Source organism: Girardinichthys multiradiatus, chromosome 24 (assembly GCF_021462225.1).
Source record: "Girardinichthys multiradiatus isolate DD_20200921_A chromosome 24, DD_fGirMul_XY1, whole genome shotgun sequence".
Lineage (NCBI taxonomy): Eukaryota > Metazoa > Chordata > Actinopteri > Cyprinodontiformes > Goodeidae > Girardinichthys > Girardinichthys multiradiatus.
In genome coordinates this window covers 21,856,038-21,863,331 of record NC_061816.1, presented here as the reverse complement: position 1 = coordinate 21,863,331, position 7,294 = coordinate 21,856,038, and positions in this window count along the sequence as shown.

The following is a 7,294-nucleotide window of genomic DNA, read 5'->3' as shown; positions in this document are numbered from 1 at the left end:
TCCAGATATAAATGCTGAGTTAGAAAGTCTAAACAAATTTTGAGTAATCCCAGCGAAATTATTCATTTATATATTCAAAGACTATGTTGGATGAATCCGGTTGTATTAATTCTGCCCATCATTTTTGTTATTAATGTTTGGTATTTACAGTTTTGTTTCCTGGATACTGCCCATTCTGGCCCACTAGTCCTGCCAGGCTAAAAAATGGCTCAGTAATAGGAAAAAACATGGTGCTGACTACATTATACCCAAAATTTCTCTTAGATCAGTGGTTCACCAGATATAGAGTAGGGTGGGTTTGTGGTGTGAGATATTTTGACAGGACAAAATAAAATTGAAAAACAATGCATTATGTTCCCACATAGGTTATCCCCTTGTTTCATAACAGGCTGGCATGATTGTCTTTACGACAATTATATGGTTTGGTTTATTATACAACTTTGGAAATCTCTGCCTTAGAGGACATAATTATGAAAGCCAGGGAGATCAAAGTCCTTCAAAAGAGAAAAACATATAACATGCTGGGAATCAGAGTGTCCAGTAGGCAAAAAGCCATCAAGTTGGTTTAGGATTTAAGCAGGAGTTGCTTCAAGGTGAAACAGGATCAGGCAACAAGAGCCATCTTCATTTGATCAGATTTTCCTGTATAAGATTACAAGTTGTGGTAAAAAATAACTGTCTCTATGGCTCATTTCTAAACAAAATTAAATCTAATTTCACAAACCAGTCCCACTGCAAGGATGTGATTGCCTTGTTGTTCTAGAATGTCCAGTACATGTTTTAGGAAGCCTTCATACTCACAGATATCTTTGCTTGAATTATTATTAGTCATTTATCACTTACATAAACTGTCTGTACAGACTGAAACAGAAAGTAAGACTTAAATTTACTGAGATGGGCTAATAACTCAAGCTTTTGCGGTCACTATTTGCCCCAACTCTTTACTGTATTTACAATATATGATGATGTACCAATGCTATCAAGTCCACAGGTGAAAACAGTGAGACATGAAGCCAGTGGTCCAAATGAAGCTGATTATGGAGGCATGGAGGTAATGGCTGAGAATAGAAACAAAACATGATTATGAACTGAACAGAGCAACAAAGACCATGAAACAAAAGGATAAATATTACAGAATTAACTGAACTAAAGTCCACTAAACAAGAACAAGTAAGAAACTAAACTTAAAGGAACTAAATCACCACCTGGAAAACCTAAATAGTCATGATCAGAGGCAAGATCCAAAACAAAATTCAAACATCTACAAGTCATGACAGGATGGAGAAATAACAAAGAGGAGGGTAGAAATACTACGCTACAGCTAGCATGAAGTCCTGACAAGATGTCAGAATGGGAAAATATTCAGGATTTTATTTTTAAACCGAAAGACCACGAAGTATTCACAGCTGCATTGTAAAAATTTTGGTGAAACCAACACATCCCCTTTTCTCCTGTGTCTTCTCTATTTGCACAATTAGCGCTGGTCTTTGAGAATCCAACACTTTTTGCTCTGTCTGTAATAGCATTACTTTTAAATGTTTTGCTCCAGCTTTATTAATGCTGGTCTTTGAGAATCTAACAGGATCATCTTTAACTCTAAATAAAACAAAATCCAAAAGGAAATGAAATTTATAAACAAAACATTAAATGCAAGATTTTTATTCATCTTCTTGAAAGGAAATTCAGTCACCGCTCCAAGTAGGAATGCAATAGGTAACACGTACACAGATGGAAAACAAGATTCCTGTGTGTGTGTGTGTGTGCGTGTGTGTGTGTGTGTGTGTGTGTGTGTGTGTGTATGTGTGAGAGAGACCTCGCTAAAGTGCCTCTCCCCGTCATAACATGTCATTTTAGACAATATTACTCTCAACAGAGGCCAACGCTTCAGCTCAGTGACACAGACCATAAGGTCATCTATCAAACAAAGGAGGACAGTGTGTCTTTGTAGTATAACTGTGTTAATCTAGGCTAATATGTTTTTTCTTCTTAGACTGTAAGTATGCTAATTGTGCACACAAACACACACACACACACATATAAATATATGTATATATACGTATATAAATGAAGAGAAGCTGCCAAATCACACATCCAGACTCCCGTTACCCTGCAAACCCTGCTGTTATCCCTTCCCGAGTCCTGCTACAGAGTTCAAAGGTTGCCATGGAAACCTGCATCCTAGTGGGAAGACAATGTGCTCTGCCCCCGAGCAACTGGAGCAAGTGCAGTTGGTAGGGAGGATTTTGTGACCTTTGACACATTACGGTGGGGAAGAGAAGAGAGGGGGGAGGTGATCACAGCAGGGCTGCAGATTCATTTGATCCTCGCTCAAGGCTGTTGGTAAAGGTTGTAGGCGGAGCGACCTCGCAGCTACGGACCTCAGCGACTCGTGCCGGGCCGCCTCCCAGATTTTCAGAGGGCTCTGGGCGCGAGAGATAGCTGCCCTCTAATCCGCCGGGCCTGTTTCACCTTCTCTCCTCCGTGTCGCTATGATAGTGCATCTTTTGTGTCAGATCTGCACAGCTGTCAGCGCCGCCGCTTATATGGGCGGTGATGGCTGCTTTGTGAGGGTTTGTGTACAAGCTTGTGTGTGACAGAGGAACAGAAAGATACACATGAAAACCGATAGATGTTAAAGGTGCATTCAAAGTCAACCTAGACAGAGAGTACAATTACCACGGGACAGAAGAAGTCACATATACATTTTCATTTCAAAGAAGGAGCTCATGATAACTGACAATTTTTATTTAGTTTAAATAGGAACACATTTGGACTCCAACTTATGATTATCACTAAAAAAAGGTAAAATAATTTATTGAAAGTTTTTTCTCATCAAAGTTTTTTGTCAAGCTGACCATTAAAATAGTGGCATTTCTGCAAATCTCTCACTGCTGATTTGTCACACAGCACTTTGTTTTTCATCTTGTCAGAGGCGCCTTGGGGTGACATTGGTTTTCCATCGCTCATTTGTACGTCATAATGTCAATGATATCATATCACCATGTGGGTCAATTAACCTTGTGAACCTTCATCTGAGGGAGGTGTTGTAGAAGCAACCCCAGCAGTAGGAGGGTTTCATATATTGGTAATTTAGTCAGTCTTTGTTGTGTTTAGAGCGAAATGGAAGCTACAAATATTAAAGATTAGATGGACAGATGGGATGGTCAAAGGGACGGACGGACGGACGGACGGACGGACGGACGGACGGACGGTTTGATGGATGGACAAAGGGCTGGATGGACAGATGGATGGATACTGAGAAATAGCTGTACATTAACTACAATGGTTTTTCATGCTTAAAATACTTTCTTTCAGTCCAAAGTATAATTTTTGCAGATGTTCACAGCTAAAAAAGAAAACAAAATATAGTGTAAACACTCAAATGTTTCACAAAAGTCAGAAACTACAGTACAGACCAAAAGTTTGGACACACCTTCTCATTCAAAGAGTTTTTTTTATTTTCATGACTATGAATATTGTAGCTTCACACTGAAGGCATCAAAACTATGAATTAACACATGTGGAATTACAGGTCCTTCTCAAAATATTAACATATTGTGAGAAAGTTCATTATTTTCCATAATGTCATGATGAAAATTTAACATTCATATATTTTAGATTCATTGCACACTAACTGAAATATTTCAGGTCTTTTATTGTCTTAATACGGATGATTTTGGCATACAGTTCATGAAAACCCAAAATTCCTATCTCACAAAATTAGCATATTTTATCCGACCAATAAAAGAAAAGTGTTTTTAATACAAAAAACGTCAACCTTCAAATAATCATGTACAGTTATCCACTCAATACTTGGTCGGGAATCCTTTGGCAGAAATGACTGCTTCAATGCGGCGTGGCATGGAGGCAATCGGCCTGTGGCACTGCTGAGGTCTTATGGAGGCCCAGGATGCTTCGATAGCGGCCTTTAGCTCATCCAGAGTGTTGGGTCTTGAGTCTCTCAACGTTCTCTTCACAATATCCCACAGATTCTCTATGGGGTTCAGGTCAGGAGAGTTGGCAGGCCAATTGAGCACAGTGATACCATGGTCAGTAAACCATTTACCAGCGGTTTTGGAACTGTGAGCAGGTGCCAGGTCGTGCTGAAAAATGAAATCTTCATCTCCATAAAGCTTTTCAGCAGATGGAAACATGAAGTGCTCCAAAATCTCCTGATAGCTAGCTGCATTGACCCTGCCCTTGATAAAACACAGTGGACCAACACCAGCAGCTGACACGGCACCCCAGACCATCACTGACTGTGGGTACTTGACACTGGACTTCTGCCATTTTGGCATTTCCTTCTCCCCAGTCTTCCTCCAGACTCTGGCACCTTGATTTCCGAATGACATGCAGAATTTGCTTTCATCCGAAAAAAGTACTTTGGACCACTGAGCAACAGTCCAGTGCTGCTTCTCTGTAGCCCAGGTCTGGGGAATGCGGCACCTGTAGGCCATTTCCTGCACACGCCTGTGCACGGTGGCTCTGGATGTTTCTACTCCAGACTTAGTCCAGTGCTTCCGCAGGTCCCCCAAGGTCTGGAATCGGCCCTTCTCCACAATCTTCCTCAAGGTCCGGTCACCTCTTCTCGTTGTGCACCGTTTTCTGCCACACTTTTTCCTTCCCACAGACTTCCCACTGAGGTGCCTTGATACAGCACTCTGGGAACAGCCTATTCGTTCAGAAATTTCTTTCTGTGTCTTACCCTCTTGCTTGAGGGTGTCAATAGTGGCCTTCTGGACAGCAGTCAGGTCGGCAGTCTTACCCATGATTGGGGTTTTGAGTGATGAACCAGGCTGGGAGTTTTAAAGGCCTCAGGAATCTTTTGCAGGTGTTTAGAGTTAATTCGTTGATTCAGATGATTAGGTTCATAGCTCGTTTAGAGACCCTTTTAATGATATGCTAATTTTGTGAGATAAAAATTTTGGGTTTTCATGAGCTGTATGCCAAAATCATCCGTATTAAGACAATAAAAGACCTGAAATATTTCAGTTAGTGTGCAATGAATCTAAAATATATGAATGTTAAATTTTCATCATTACATTATGGAAAATAATGAACTTTATCACAATATGCTAATATTTTGAGAAGGACCAGTATATACTGAACAAAAAAGTGTGAAACAACTGAAAATAGGTCTTATATTCTAGGTTCTTCAAAGTAGCCACCTTTTGCTTTGATTACAGCATTCAGCATTCTCTTGGCATTCTGTTGATGAGCTTCAAGAGGTAGTCACCTGAAATGGTTTTCCAACAGTCGGACATCACCGACCCCCTCCTTGACCACCTGCAGTTTGCCTACAGAGCCAACAGGTCTGTAGATGATGCAGTCAACCTAGCCCTTCACTTCATCCTCCGGCACCTGGACTCCACAGGAACCTACGCCAGGATCCTGTTTGTGGATTTCAGCTCTGCCTTCAACACCATCGTCCCAGTTCTGCTACAGGAGAAGCTCTCCCAGCTGAGTGTGCCCGACTCCACCTGCAGGTGGATCACTGACTTCCTGTCTGACAGGAAGCAGCGCGTGAGGCTGGGGAAGCACGTCTCTGACTCCCTGACCATCAGCACCGGTTCCCCCCAAGGCTGTGTTCTCTCTCCTCTGCTCTTCTCCCTGTACACCAACAGCTGCACCTCCAGTCACCAGTCTGTCAAGCTTCTGAAGTTTGCGGACGACACCACCCTGATCGGACTCATCTCTGATGGTGATGAGTCTGCGTACAGATGGGAGGTGGACCATCTGTTGGACTGGTGCAGCCAGAACAACCTTGAGCTCAACGCTCTAAAGACAGTGGAGATGGTTGTGAACTTCAGGCAGAACCCAGCCCCACCTGCCCCCATCACCCTCTGTGACTCCACAATTGACACTGTGGAATCTTTCCGCTTCCTGGGAACCATCATCTCCCAGGATCTCAAGTGGGAGCCAAACATCAGCTCCCTCATCAAGAAAGCCCAGCAGAGGATGTTCTTCCTGCGGCAGCTGAAGAAATTCAACCTGCCAAAGACTATGATGGTGCACTTCTACACAGCCATCATTGAGTCCATCCTCACCTCCTCCATCACCATCTGGTACGCCGCTGCTACAGCCAAGGATAAGGGCAGGCTGCAGCATGTCATTCGGTCTGCTGAGAAGGTGATTGGCTGCAGTCTACTGTCGCTCCAGGAACTGTACACCTCCAGGACCCTGAAGCGGGCAGGGAAGATTCTGGCTGATCCCTCCCACCCCGGTCACAGACTCTTTGAGACTCTCCCCTCTGGCAGGAGGCTGCGGTCCATCCGGACCAAAACCTCACGCCACAAGAACAGTTTTTTCCCATCTGCCACCAGCCTGGTTAACAAAGCCCGGAAACCACCCTGACACTGTCCCTTCCCCCACACCCCCCCTTTTTTTGCTGACAGGACACTTGTAACTTGTAACTCTATGTGTTACATTAACGCTCAGCTTGGACTCCTGCTTTACTTGCACTGCTTTACTTGCACAATGATCACCTGCACTGTTGTATTGCTCTTGCATCTTATACTGCTCTATATTTACTCTCACTCACTTAAAACTGTGCACATATATTTATATTATATTGTAGATATGTTTATACTGTTTAATTTGTACTGTATTGCACCGACTACGCCAAAACAAATTCCTTGTATGTCCAAAAACGTACTTGGCAATAAAGCTTTTCTGATTCTGATTCTGATTCTGATTTGAAGGAGTTCCCAGAGATGCTTAGCACTTGTTGACCCTTTTGCCTTCACTCTGCAGTCCAGCTCACCCCAAACCATCTCGATTGGGTTCAGGTCAGGTGACTGTGGAGGCCAGGTCATCTGGCGGAGCACCCCATCACTCTCCTTCTTGGTCAAATAGCCCTTACACAGCCTGGAGGTGTGTTTGGGGTCATTGTCCTGTTGAAAAATAAATGATGGTCCAACTAAACGCAAACCGGATGGAATAGCATGCTGCTGCAAGATGTTGTGATAGTCTTGCTGGTTCGGTACGCCTTCAATTCTGAATAAATCCCCAACAGTGTCACCAGCAAAGCACCCCCACACCATCACACCTCCTCCTCCATGCTTCACGGTGGGAACCAGGCATGTAGAGTCCATCCGTTCACCTCTTCTGCGCCGCACAAAGACACGGTGGTTGGAACCAAATATCTCAAACTTGGACTCATCAGACCAAGGCACAGATTTCCACTGGTCTAATGTCCATTCCTTGCATTCTTTAGCCTGAACAAGTCTCTTCTGCTTGTTGCCTGTCCTCAGCAGTGGTTTCCTAGCAGCTATTTTACCATGAAGACCTGATT